At 36.8% G+C, this 14,503-nt stretch overlaps 1 long non-coding RNA gene across 1 annotated transcript; it reads left to right on the top strand.

Moving 5' to 3' along the window:
* Positions 1 to 793: 793 nt before the first annotated feature.
* On the top strand, positions 794 to 1,894 carry LOC142537945 (uncharacterized). Its single transcript, XR_012818612.1, has 3 exons — positions 794 to 878; positions 1,262 to 1,419; positions 1,790 to 1,894. It is a non-coding gene; the product is annotated as an uncharacterized LOC142537945 (long non-coding RNA).
* The last annotated feature ends 12,609 nt before the right edge of the window (positions 1,895 to 14,503 follow it).

Consider the following 14,503-nt stretch of genomic DNA (forward strand, 5'->3'; position numbering starts at 1 on the left):
CGATTGAACTCTTCTTTTTCCTAATATGGTCAAACTCAATAATCAGCAAATCATAAGTTCAGAAATGTATTGGGCAATATGATTGTTTTATAGTAGTGCACCAAGCATTAATTGTCGCATACTATTTTGGGTAAAAGACAAAAGGCACGTGAAACTTAACACTATTTAAGTTACGGCATGTGTACAATTAAATTATAGTCGTTTATATCTGAACGTAACATTTCCTACTTGTAATGCTGATCCAAGACTCAAATTGAAGCTCTACGAATCACATCTGATGTGAACTCGCTGAAGTGGGTGAGCCGGGTAAGTAGCTCCAACGAATCAAATCAGTAATTTATAGTGTTTGGGAATTTGAGTGAAGATAATGGCTTGGATTGACACCTGCAAACATGAAAGTAACTCGTGAATGGGCACCGGAGGGATGTCCGGCGCGGCCACTCCGATGCTAAAGTCAGCAAGTTTTTAGATGAACACAAGTAATATTTGAGAGAAAATATGTAAATGCTTTAGAGTACTCGACGGAAAACAACTTTGTCTCGTGAGATTCGTCATTTTTGTCGCCCGTGTCGGCCATCGGTGTACCTGCTCGAGTGTCATTGGCCACATTAGGATTTTATGCCGAATTCAATTCCAACGCCACAGATGCGTTATCCAACACCATAGACACATTATTTACGTATGAAAACTCGACGAAAAGCAACATTGTCTCGTGAGGTTCTTCATTTTTGTCGCCCGTGTCGGTCATCGGCGCATCTGCTCAAGTGTCATTGACCACATTAGGATTTAATGTCGAATTCAATTCCAACGTCACATATGCGTTATCCAACACCATAGACACATTATTTACATATGAAAACTCGACGAAAATCAACATTGTCTCGTGAGTTCTTAATTTTTTTCGTCCGTGTCGGCCATCGGCGCACCTGCTTGCGTGTCATCGGGCAGCTTAGGATTTTATGCCGAATTCAATTCCAACGCCACAAATGCATTATCCAACACCAGAGACACATTATTTACATATGAAAACTCGACGAGAAACAACATTGCTCGTGAGGTTCTTCATTTTTGTCGCCCGTGTCGGCCAACGGCGCTCCTGATCGCGTGTCATTGGCCACATTAGTATTTTATGCCGAATTCAACTACAACTCCACAAATGCGTTATCCAACACCATAGAAACATTATTTATATATGAAAACTCGACGAAAATCAATATTGTCTCGTGAGTTCTTAAGTTTTGTTGCTCGTGTCGGCCATCAGCGCACCTGCTCGAGTGTCATTGGCCACATTAGGATTTTATGCCGAATTCAAGTCCAACGCCACAAATGCGTTATCCAACACCATAGAAACATTATTACATATGAAAACTCGACGAAAAACAACATTGTCTCGTGAGATTCTTCATTTTTGTCGCCCGTGTCGGCCATCGCCGCACTTTCTCGCTTGTCATTGGCCACATTAGGATTTTATGTTGAATTCAATTACAACGCCACAGATACGTTATTCAACACCATAGACACATTATTTACGTATGAAAACTCGACGAGAAACAACATTGTCTCGTGAGTTTTTTCGTTCTTGTCGCCCGTGTCGGCCATCGGCGCACATGCTCGTGTGCCATTGGCCATATTAGGATTTTATGCCGATTTCAATTCCAATGCCACAAAGGCGTTATCCAACACCATAGACAGACACATTATTTACCTATGAAAGCTCGACGAAAAACAACATTCTCGTTAGATTTTTCATTTTTCTCGCCCGTGTCGGCTATCGGCGCACCTACTCGAGTGTCATTGGTCACATTAGAATTTTATGCCGAATTCAATTCCAACGCCACAGATGCGTTATCCAACACCATAGACACATTATTTACATATGAAAACTCGACTGAAAAGCAACATTGTCTCGTGAGGTTCTTCATTTTTGTCGTCCGTGTTGTCCTTTTCAGGACCAAAGTGCCTCTTCTTCTTCTTTACCGGGTGCGAGCCCGGGAGAATATTCAATTGATGCTCCGATATCAGGGGTGAGATCTCTGTCAACTCCTGTTGGGACCAGGCAAACACATGAATATTAACTTTTAAACAATTAATCATACTAACTCGGGTGCTTGTACTGAGGTCCTGAGCCACCCGGATTTGCTGCTGCTGAAATGGTGTGAGAACACCTTTTGGAAGTCTTTGAAAGAACTAATACTTTGAGGAGCTAAACCCTCAAACCATCTTTGAGCCGAATCCACCAATGTAGTCAGAAATACCTTACACTTGATTCGATCAGTGTAACAATGCAGCATGGCCATATTCTCAAACCTGGCCAAGTGCTCCTCCGGGTCTACGTTACCAGGACCAAAGTGCCTCTTCTTCTGCTTTACCGGGTGCAAGCCCGGGAGAATATTCAATTGATGCTCCGATATCAGGGATGAGATACCTGACAACTCCTGTTGGGACCAGGCAAACACATGAATATTAGCTTTTAAACAATTGATCAGACTAATCTGGGTGCTTGTACTGAGGTCCTGAGCCACTTAGATTTGCTGCCCTGGTCCGACCTCTATCATTTCTTGTTCCTCCTCTGCCACAAAATGTACCTCTCCCTTCTCCACTAATCTTCCTCTTTCTTCGTGCACTCTTGCTTTCTTTCCTTCCTTCCTAGTTCTGCTCTGATCAGCTCGGACTGCCTCCACATATCACTTCCGAGAAGATGGCTGATCCCCCCGGACTTCTCCTACCCGAGCTCCCACATGAAATTTTATCTTTTGATGGTAAGTGGATGCCACGGCTCGTAATTCATTCATAGCCGGCCTCCCCAGAATGATATTATACGAAGATGGGGAGTCCACTACAGTGAAAGAGGTCATCACTGTCTTCTTGAGATCCTGAGAGCCAAGGGTTAGTGGTAGGACAATCTCCCCTTCTGGGTAGACCACATGGCCAGCAAAGCCAAAGATGGCAGTTTCCACAGCTTCCAAGTGAAAAAAACCCTGCAAATCCATTTGTACAAAGGCATCTTTAAAAATCACATTTACAGAACTGCCTGAGTCAACAAAGACCCTCAAAATATCATAATTCACCACCCGGGCTTGGATATTATCCCGGACAGAGAAGTATATCAATATGGAAGAAGCTCAAAAGCAGAAGAGGGAGGTTGTAAAGAAAGAGAGAGGGGATCGGATGCCTAAGCCCGAGGAGAGAGGACAGAAAAGTGCCCTGGATTACCCCTTTTCTGTCCTCTCTCCTCGGGCTTAGGCATCCGATCCCCTCTCTCTTTCTTTACAGCCTCCCTATTCTGCTTCTGAGCTTCTTCCATATTGATATGCTTCTCTGCCCGGGATAATAAGTCCTCGAAATCCCGGGGCACTTTCTTAGTCAGTGATTTGAAAAATTCACCTTCCCTTAAGCCTTGGGTGAATGCAGTCGTCTTTCTTTACTCTTTCTGCAACAGTCGTGCAGCGCCGCTAGAGGCCGGAGAAGTGGGGCAGAAGCTAGCAATCTTCTTCCTCCAGTCTATTAGCCTCTTTCCTACCATGAATCAGTTACGAGCTCGATCAGTTTGTTTTACAGCAACCGTGTGTGTGAGCTTTGATTCGATTTTAGGTAAGGTTTTGGCTTCTATTCTTGGTTGTTCTTGGTGGATTAGTTTATATAAGTGAAGTATTAAGCTTTTTCCGTGTTATCCAGCTTGTTTTCTGACCGTGAACAATATTTCCGACGACTTTTTTGGCGAGCCACCTTCCCGAGATCACCGTTGTGCATTTAATCCTCGATTCTTGAGGTATTAAGCTTAAAATTCCGTATTTTGAATGGGTTTATAGGCTGCCGATAATTTAATTTTTAACCACTCTGATTTAAATTGTTTTAGTAAGTTGGGATGCAGTATATTGAAGTATATCGCGAATTTATATTGTAAGTTATATCGTTGGACGAGTTCATCAGAAAGTTCTTAAGAATTAATGTGCTATTATAAGTTTGTAGTCGAGGTACGCTCAAACCTATATTATTATGACGCTTATATTGGTGTGTAAGAATATTCAGTGGATGTTGTTTGTTATTATGTGCCTTGAATGTTTATTCTGATGCATTCATGCATTAATTGTATTGGCATAACATATTAAGCCTTGACTCCATTGATGGTGATATATGTTGATTCTGTTGAGATATATACTGAGTCATCAGTGGGTTAGGTTTAGCCACATTCCCAGATGACAAGTTAGGGACGAGCAACTTATCTACTCGCATTCCTGATGCTACATGCATGGACGAGCGGCGATTTGATGCTGCATTCCTGGCACGGGTGGCCACTGTTACTGTTGATGATGATATTTGTTTTGAATCCGTTTGGTATCCGTTATTCCATTGTTACCGTTCATGCATCGCATATCATTGCATTTACTTGGTATTATTACATGTTTTTTATATACGTTGTAACTTTACTGGTTTGTCGTACTGGGGTCCGACCTCTGTTTCTTTCTTTTTCTATTGTGGTTGTTTTTTATGCCATAGCAGGTCATTCCAGAGGATTTGACGCATCTGGTTGAGCGTCAGCAAGTGGTTTCCAATAGTGAGTATGTTGGTGTCAGAGTTCCCAGATATCTCTATATTATACTGGTTTGATACTTTTGCCAGGGAGATGCCCTGTGTAGCAGTATTGTGATGTTTTTATGTTGTTTTGGATTGTTTGTGATATGTTGTGTCTAGTATTGGCCAATACGTCTGTAGAATATTGGTTTGTTTGATGGTGAACTTGATGTTATTTTCGAGCGTATATTGATGTTTTTGTATTTTGAAATTTTTGGGATGTCCTACTTATGGGGAGGTCATTTCGAAATTTCAGTATGCCCAAATGAACATTTTAAACTCGTTTTCAATGTTTAAACTAATTAATCATTATTGTTTGATAATTAAATATTAATTAAGAGCACAGGCCCTCACAGTCAGTATCAGAGCATCACTAGGATATGCTTGAATTAGAGTCTAGGACACTCGAGTTTAGACACAAATAAAATGATTGTACATGTGTTTGATTATTTGCTATTACTTGTTTCTATGCTTTGAATTAAATGAATTAGCATGACTAGAGTGTATAGTTGATTATGTTTTGAAATTTAGTTTAGAAATTTCCTCTTAGTTTAAGTTTATGCTTTTATACTAAACCAATTATGTGGTTTCTGCCTGTGGATTAAATTTTTTTCTCTTGTAGATGGCACTTGGATGTAGGGGCAGAAAAGGAAAAAAATTTGTTTAGGAATCTGAAGCCCCTAATGCGAAAGGACTTAACGAGACTGATTGGGGAAGATGAGGTCGTTGTCTTCGTGGGGAAGCACAAAATGTTAACGTTGAGCATGAAATGGATAAATTGACTAGAGGAATGGGTGAAATGGAACTAGTGATATCCGATTTCAGAACATGTGTCTTCCTCGATTATTTGGAAATGAAGATGGTGAGAAATAGCATGGTTAAAAAGTATGAAGCGCTTGTTTAATATGTCAGAGTACACTCCTGAATTGCAGCTTAAGTTGGTTATTTGTCAATTTAAAGACTGAGCTCAGTTATGGTGGGAAACTACCGAGGAAGCTCTAAAAGAATCAGGTGAAAGAGTTACTTGTGATGCATTTTGTGCTTACTTTGCTCGAGAATATTCACCGCCTTCGTATTATTCACTTTTCTCTAAGTACTGCAACAAATCTCCACAAGCTTAGGATGCTCAATGCACAAAGAATTTTGGCTTTGAGACCAAAAGGGACAAGCTTTGGCTATTTCACCTAATGGTATGATAAATGTGGAGAAAGAAGAAATTGGAGAAAAAATTGGCTCAAGCTAAGAAGTCTAAGGCTGTGAAGAGCAAAGTCAGTTTAGCTCCCAAGCTCAAAGCCAAGAGAAAGATAATCACTTATGAAATTGATTATGATAATGTACCTTCTCCGTCAGCTAAGAAGGCTAGGACAACAATGACAAAACTAGTTTCTACTCCGAGCAAAATATCCCTTTTGCTTATTGAAAAAGAAAGTGAGAAGAAGAAGAATAAAAATATTGAGGCAAAGGAAATTGATCCGAAATTGACCAAAACTGATGTCAAGGTAGCTATTGCTAAAGCAACTGACATGGATGTTTTTGAGAAGCCTGCGGAAAATTCGACATTGATTGTTATAACTGCTCCTATGCAAACAATTGCTCCACCTACCATTCTACTGACAGCAAGTCCTATAGGCATGGTTATCAGGGATTCTATTGAGTACACCAGGTCTGGACTGGACTCAAGATTCTATTCAAAAGGAATATAGTGGAAAGGGAAAGAAAAGATGGTTGAAAGTGATGATTCTATACCACCATCTATAGTCCAAGCTCTGATAGATCTAATGGACCAAGTGAATGAGTAAGTTGATACCAAAATCGGATACTATGATGAATGATATCAGTTTAGGACAGTTACTCTTGCTCGCAAACTGAAGAAGAATGAGAGTTTGAAGAAGTTCATTTGTCTTGAGAAAATGGTGATGAAGGCTGTAAAAGTAGTATCAGTGGTTTATGCGTTGGAGATGTTGAAGTATATATATGATTTAATGAGAATACAAAACTGACATTGATTTGTGAAGAATTGAAGAGAAATTATGATCAAACATGTGCAATTGCCACAATGATCAAGCCACGTTCACACAGTTGGATGTAGATTTGAGCTCATAACAAATGAAAGTCAGGTTCTGGGAGATGGACCGATAGTTGTTCATTCCAATTATAATAAGAGTAAGAAATCTACCAAGGACTCGTCAGTTTCAACTCCGAAGGAGATGATTGCTTAACATCAACCAAAGTCAATCCAAGTTGGACAATCATCTAGTTCAGCTGAGCAAGTTGTTGGCTCAACTGAATTCTCAATCAGTTTAAACACAGAAGTGCAGTTGTCAACTGAACCAGTTGACGAAGTATCACTGATCAATGTTGATGAAATTTTAAAAATAGGAATTGAAAGCATTGCAAAATTTCATGAGAAAGAAAATGAAAGAACTAATGCAACTGTAATAAAAACTGAAGAACCTGCAATGAAGAATCAATTCAAATTACTAAGTTTAATTCCTAATACTTTTCTCATGATTGAATCTGTGATGAACCATCTTGCTTTTAACACATATGTAGTTAAAGAATCAGTTGCAGTAGCAAACCAAATTGACATTCAAGAAACTGAAACTGAAGTCGTAAAGGCAGTTGAGGAAGTTGATATTGCTGAACAGAGCAGTCAGTTGATCATCTTTCCTAATCCAAAATCCCATATTATATTGTTGAATCACTAGAATTGGGGCATGGAGATGATTGTCCAATGGATATTATTCTTTCAAATCTGACTTGAATTAATGATCATCTTTCAAAAGTCAATACATGTCAAAAACTAACTGAAAATGATGTCAAGAATATCAAAGATAAAGTGTTAAAGACCTATCAAGTTTATCTAAAGATGTCAACACATTGTTTATCCATCTAGATTTCATGAGAAAGAACTATGCTTCAACTTCCCAATTGTCTAATTTTCATGATGCTCCTACACAAAATATGGATCTAGTGCATAACAGTTTAAATTCCAAGATAGATTCAGTTCACACCCAGCACTCTGCAAAGTTCGATGCTATGTCAGCCCAGATGACTTCAGTTGTACACATTCTGAAAAGATGTGGCTACCCTTGTTGATAAAAATGGGAATAAAAAAGGGAAGACATTCTAAGGCTGAATCTTCTTCAAAGAAGTCAGAGAAAAAAGGTGAAGACAAAGAACTTAAATGATAGTTGTATTGTTTATTCTCTCAGTTTTTAAAAGTTTTCATTTTATATCTTTATCAGTTTCAGAAGCTATCAGTTTATCTGAAACGTCCACAACTTTTAACTTTAAAATCCTACTATTTTTATTTTTTTTTTTGTAAATTCGAAACTTGCAATTTAAAATACTCAAAATTTCCAAAATTCAAAAATTAATTTAACATTTAAAATCTCAAGTGCATAAAATCTCTAAATTGTCAATTGATAAAAATCATACGTCAACCATTAATATGATCAAAACTAAAGTTCAAAATAAATTATAAAAATCTCTAAATAAATTATTCTCAAAATCTTTTTTTCAAAACTTTAACTATCAAGCTAATGTGGATAAATGTCTCTCGATACTGTCGGACTCAATCCACTCAAGCGTCAGCGCCTCCCTTGAAAATTACTAGCTGTAATCGTATCATGTGGTCGACTGATTAGTCTTAGCTCACCATTGCGCGTGGGGACGGGCACTAGGCACCACCATAAATGAAAATATGATCGTTGGGCTCCCTTTGAGGCCTTCTCCTGTAAATGGGATCTCTCTGGGGCTTTTCCCGCATGCGGGCTCCCTCTAGGGCTTTCTCCCATAGACAGGGTCCCTCTGGGCCTTCTCCATCACGATATTCTCAATCATATCATATCATGTTTATCACAGTCAATTCACATCCTTCAAAATATTTCTTTTCTTTTTTATTCATAAAATATCGTGTCCTTTCCAATTTCGTAAAATAACATTTTAACGGAAAAAATCTTACAGCTTTAGCATAAATCATAAAATTCCTATTTATCATCATATACGTTTTAAAATATCATTAACTTGTATTATGATTCTTTGGGGTGCTTCCAAGCCTTCCATACTACCCGAGACGCAAAATGACCATTTTATCCCTGGACTCCAAAATTCTCGGTTTTGACTTTCTCTAACTTTTATTGACTCGAGCATATCCCATAGTATCATATAAACTTAAATTTGACTTCTAATTTTTTTTTTAGACGTAAACCCTAACCTTTTGATTTAATAACTTAATAACTAAACCATGAAGTGTTTTTAACCCGAATAAATTCAAAACTTAATGTTTTCTTCCCAAATTTTAAATCTAAACTTATTCATTCTTAAACTTAGCATGACACCTTAAAATACGTCCATAAACATTTCTTAGACGTAAAATTAAGCTCCTCAAATAATTTCCCAATTCGTTTTAAAACTTAATCGTACGTGCCGGTTTTAACCCGTATCGACTCAAAACTTTACCAAACTTGAACCATAGCCTATTAACACCTAAACATACCTTATACAACCCAATTCAAGCTAATCTAAGACCCTTGATCAAGCCTAGGAACCTTCTGAAATTTTCTACACAAATTTCGAAAACCATAACCTCATCCAACCATAAATTCCTTCGATCCTAGACCCTAACCGAGTGGACCAGACTCTGACCAACCCTCCTAGGACCTAGACCAAACCCTCAACAAGCTGCTGGACCAGCCTCTACAGCCCATGCACTTGCAACCATAAACCCGCGCCAAACTCGTGCTCTACAAGGCTAGCACGACTAAGCTTCAAACCTACAACCTTCCTCCTTGCACCAACCTTCCCTCGACCCATCTAGGACCATGACTAGACCCTCTTAGGAACATCCCGCAGCCGTGCCCTTTTACGAAACCAAATCGTGCCCTAACTTGTTATGAAACCCGAATTTTCGTTCAGCCTATTTTCACATCTTGTCCAGCCCTTATTCATGCCTCTATGGACCAATAAACGTACTGAAAAATGTCCCATCTAATAGCCCTACCTTGGACAGTCCCTTTGTGTATCAATAACATGAATTTAAAAGCATGAAAACTCAAGTTTTGTCATGTATATGACATAAAAACGAAAATAAAAGGAGAGTTTCATATTTTTCATCCAAACATGATTAAACACACATAATATGATTCGAATGATGCAAAAAGAAGGTTTAGAAACGTGCATTTGCATTTAAAATGCTCGAAATATGAATACCGAAGTGGTAGAAATCGGTGACGAACGGATGACGATTTCTATTTTTTTATACCCTTTTTCTTGTCAAAACCTCACCAAAAACCCACTTTGGGATACAAGGGAGTCAAGTAATCGTTGGTTGAAGGAAGAACGAGGAAGAAAGTCGAAGAACGACATATAAAAAAATTCGAAATTCCCTTGGCTTGCAAAAGAAAATAGCCTGTTGTTCCTTCCTCCATACAATCCGGCCGCTGTATCCCTTGTCATAAATTGTGTGTGCGTTTCGGTGTGTGTTTAGGTTTAGGTTTAATTAAAAAAAAACAAAAGGCTTTCTAATTATTAATAATGGGCTTAAGTAATCCTAATTTTAAATAATTAATTAGGTTCATTAAGATTAATAAAATCATTAGGCCTCAAATTAAAAGATTTAAAAATACCTAATTCCAAAAATACCTTGTAAAATACATAAAATCTCTTGCTCCCACTAATTAATTTAAATTTGAACTTAAAAATGCAATAATTCTTTAAATATTTAAAATAAATATTTTCTTAACTAAAAATAAAAATTTAATTTTTAAATCTTTAACATCTTAACTGTCTCCAACCCTCCGTCCTCGGCGAACGTCGATATTCGTGTGAAAATTTTTAAATTATAAACCAAGCAAACTTACACAGTTAATCATTTAGTCACTCAAAATATATCATTTATGCATCCAAAATCATTTAATTAAAATATTTTAGTAATTTAATAATTTCATACATGAGGTCTAAGTGGACTAATTTTCGGACGTCACATTATGAGATATCTGCTTAGCAGAATTATTTTTACGGTTTTTGCCTAAAGACAAATGGACTTGTTGGTTAATTTTGTCAAACACAAAAAAAGAGAAATTGTTGGAACATTTATGTTTTGATGTTAACAAATGATTTAAGGTAAATCTGATCTAAATTAAACTGAACAAGGCTAAAACTGAGTCATTCGAACCAAACATAACTGACTATGTCCACAAGATAAAATGGTTTACCTAAACTAGACTAGTCAAGAAAAACGGAATCAGACATAAATTGAATTATATCAAAATTCCTTTTATCAAGATATAACTTTAGAGATCATCATTCATTTTCAAGGACATCAATTTACACCAGAGAGCTAAACTGATTATTGGATAAGTTTTTATGTACCTTGTTAACACATCCAAATTCTACCGAACTACATTTTGTACGGATGTCAGAGAATGATGACCTGGACAAAAGACGTAGCAACGACTAACCTTACTTTGAACGGAAATTTTTAAATTTTGTGACCGTTGCAGTTTGAAATCTATAAATAGAAATGCAGATCAGTTGAGCAAAAGTTACGAACCTACAGAACAAGATATCATATAGACATACATCTCATTCAAGCCTTCAAGCTTACAAAACTGATAATATACTCAAGCACACTTTAAAAAATTGTATATGATCATTAAGGATCATAAAGTGCTAGGAGAATTCCTTGTAATTCATTGTATTCGAGAACAATTTGTAATTGCTTCTTCATTCAGTTGAGAAAACATGAAGTTTCAGTTTTAACATTGTTAAATTCAAACTGAAATGATTTTCCGCAAATTGCTTGTAAATATCAAAGCCTTATATCGTGAGCCTTCCCGAAATGATAAAGGTTGACGTAGAAGTTTGAATTCTCCAAAAATCCAGAAACAAACTTCGTGCATTTTACTTTCATTTTGTCATTAAGTTTAAATAGCCAAGCCATTATCTGATGTGTTCTAATATGTCAGTTTGACTTCTTTACCCACATATTTTGTTAGCCAACAAACATTGACAATCAAGAATACAGATTTCAGTTTTTATCCAGACTGAATTAATTTTTAAACAAAAAAATTTTAGAAAATCTTTATTCAACCTCCTTTCTAAACAATTCGACCGATCCTATAAAAAACACAATATGATATAAAACTAAGTTTAATAGTTGAATACTTATTAAAGTTAAAAGAGGAGACGCATATATACAAAACAACTAGTAATAATAAAATTGTAACCAAGAATCGAACATATATGGTGGCCGAGTCGAATAACTCAACATTTTTTATTGATCATATGTCGGTAAGTGTAGCAAGTATGATTTGACATAGCAATACGCAAGTAGTTCTAAGAAGAAAGTGATACATACAATCAACGAAGTAAAAGTCAATTTTCAGTTCAACTAATCTTTTCAAAATTTGACCTGACGTATTTAAAAGCATTTGGTATATGGAAAATTTGAAAACAAAAGTAAGATGGTCTCTATTACATTGATGTACGCTCTGACATATGCCAAAATTTAAGAAGATTTTCAATAAGAATCACTCGAAATGGAAAAGAGGAGCTATGTAACATAAAAAGGAAGAAATTCATTTAAAAAAGAAAATATGGTTTTTATTAAAAAAAAAAAAACATGTAAGAGATCTAGCAATATATTTGTTCTTTCGTTCATAACGGGTAAGTAATAAAATGCATAGCCCATTCTTGTCTAGAAGGAATTGAATTTAAGGACATGTCAATGGTAAATAACAGTACAATTGTTTATACATGAACAAGTTACAACCTTGCCCAGTTGGAAAGAAAATTATTATTAACAAACATGAAACCCATTTTTGCTTCTTGAAAGCTATGAAGAAGTTGGTAATAAAAGGTAAATTCTTTGTAAATTTATCGTTCACTAAAGTCTTGCAGTTCACATCTCGAAAGTGATATATTGATTTATAGTCATATTTTTCCCATATTCTGATTTTCGCATAAATATGGGAGGTTAGTTATAGTGTTTAATGATTAAGTGGTATGAGGTCTTGTACAGTCGTTAGCCCCTACTACTTTTAGGGGCATCCATCTTGTTTTTCTTCACCTGGAATGTCGAGTTTTTAGTCAGCGTGGGGCTATGGCGGTTTTAATAATGTTTGATGTGTGAGTAGACTTGTTTGTTTGGTTCTTACGGTGCAGTTGCGCTATTAAGCATACAAGTCTTTGTTTACTGGAATTTAAAAATACAAGTTTTGTAGAATTTCCTAGCATTAGATAATGGACTTTGTAGGATTCATTGTTGTATCCGAGTGTGGAATTTTGATAGTAGAGACTAGTCATGAACCATTTTTCAAATACAATCAAGTAATCAACCAGTGGAAATCTTTTTATGATCTTCTCCATCAAAAGAAAGAGAATAGAGCAAAAACTGCTATTTCTTCGACCTTTGCCCAAAAATAGCTTCATCAATTTCGTGAAGACGCAAAAAATTTCGCCAATTTAAGGGAGTGAAACAATAAATCTTGAGGAGAACTCCAATTTTCTTATTCTATTTGCTCTTATAGAGTCCAACACAATTAAAAAAAAAAGCACATATTACAAAACTAAAGGGTACGTTACTTAAAATAACATAAAAAGTGGTCATGTAAATAAGGAAAATAGTAAGAATTCTAAAAAAAAACAGTTACAATTCAAGCAATCAGGAGACATCTATATCGACTATTTATCAAATCTTTTGCACGATCAGCTCGAGTCTTCCTACATTGGCATGAAAATGTTGGAAACCAAATGAAACAGAAAATATCTCGGAAAATGAAATTAAGAGGATCCTAAGAAGCCACAAAAAACACACCGGTAAAGGGCCGCGTTCAATCCGAAGAATGAGGACAACGAAAGCTGTCGTCTCAAGGAATTAGAGAAAGGGATTTGAATATTGACAGCTTTCTTTGGGTTCGTTTGGTTCATGATTATTCTGAGTGATGAAAAATTAGGAAGAAATGTAGTTACGCATATCACAAGTGAAGATGATACTAATATTTTATCCGAAAGTTGTCATGTGAGCGAAGGCAATGTTTGTGCTTTGGTTTCTTTGTTCATTAAATTAGATTTGGTCCATTATATTTACTCAAAATTAATGCAGTGATTATTCTCTATATTTGCTCTCAATGTAACAAACTGCTTACTGCTTCGCTGACTACTTATTTTTATCAGCTCCGTCCAGTTAATAAATTCTTAAAGGATAATGGGTATGCCTTGAAATATGTGGATTTTAGAGGAAATTAAGTTATCCGATGTATAATCTTTTGACCGCTTGTGATGTGACCTTGCTGAAATGGATGAGCCTGGGTAAGGGGCTCCAACAGATCAAATCAGTAATTTATAGTGTTTGGGAATTTGAGTGAAGGTAATGACTTGGATTAACACCTGCAAAAGAAAGTAACTCGTGAATGGGCGCCGGAGGGATGTCCGGTGTAGCCACTCCGATGCTAAAGTCAGCAGGTTTTCAGATGAACACAAACAATATTTGAGAAAATATGTAAGTGCTTGAGAGTTAAAGGATTTCAGAATCTATAAATGACATTAATACCTGCTATTTATAGTAGAAAATAGGGTAGGCACCTCGATTCCAGAGCCACCTACTAAATATGTCAAGTCGGTTACCCATGGTTATAGCTTCTGATGGCTTCTAGGACACTCAAGCACAAGTGGTTCTGACAGAATAGACAACATGTATCAATCACACTCGAGTGTGATGCAATTCTCGAGATGGTCCGGGTAGTAAGTTACCCGGGTATTTGTGCTAGGGCCCGGGCTATGATGATTGCCCGGGCAGAGGCGAAGTGCCCGGGAAGAGAAGGTCTGCCCGGGTCCTCGAGAAAGTATCGGACATATTGGTTCTGATCTGGGCTATACAAGTAACAAACTGGGTTAATGATGACCCGGATCCTAATGGGGGTATCAC

This window comes from Primulina tabacum, chromosome 2 (assembly GCF_025594145.1).
Source record: "Primulina tabacum isolate GXHZ01 chromosome 2, ASM2559414v2, whole genome shotgun sequence".
Taxonomy (NCBI): domain Eukaryota; kingdom Viridiplantae; phylum Streptophyta; class Magnoliopsida; order Lamiales; family Gesneriaceae; genus Primulina; species Primulina tabacum.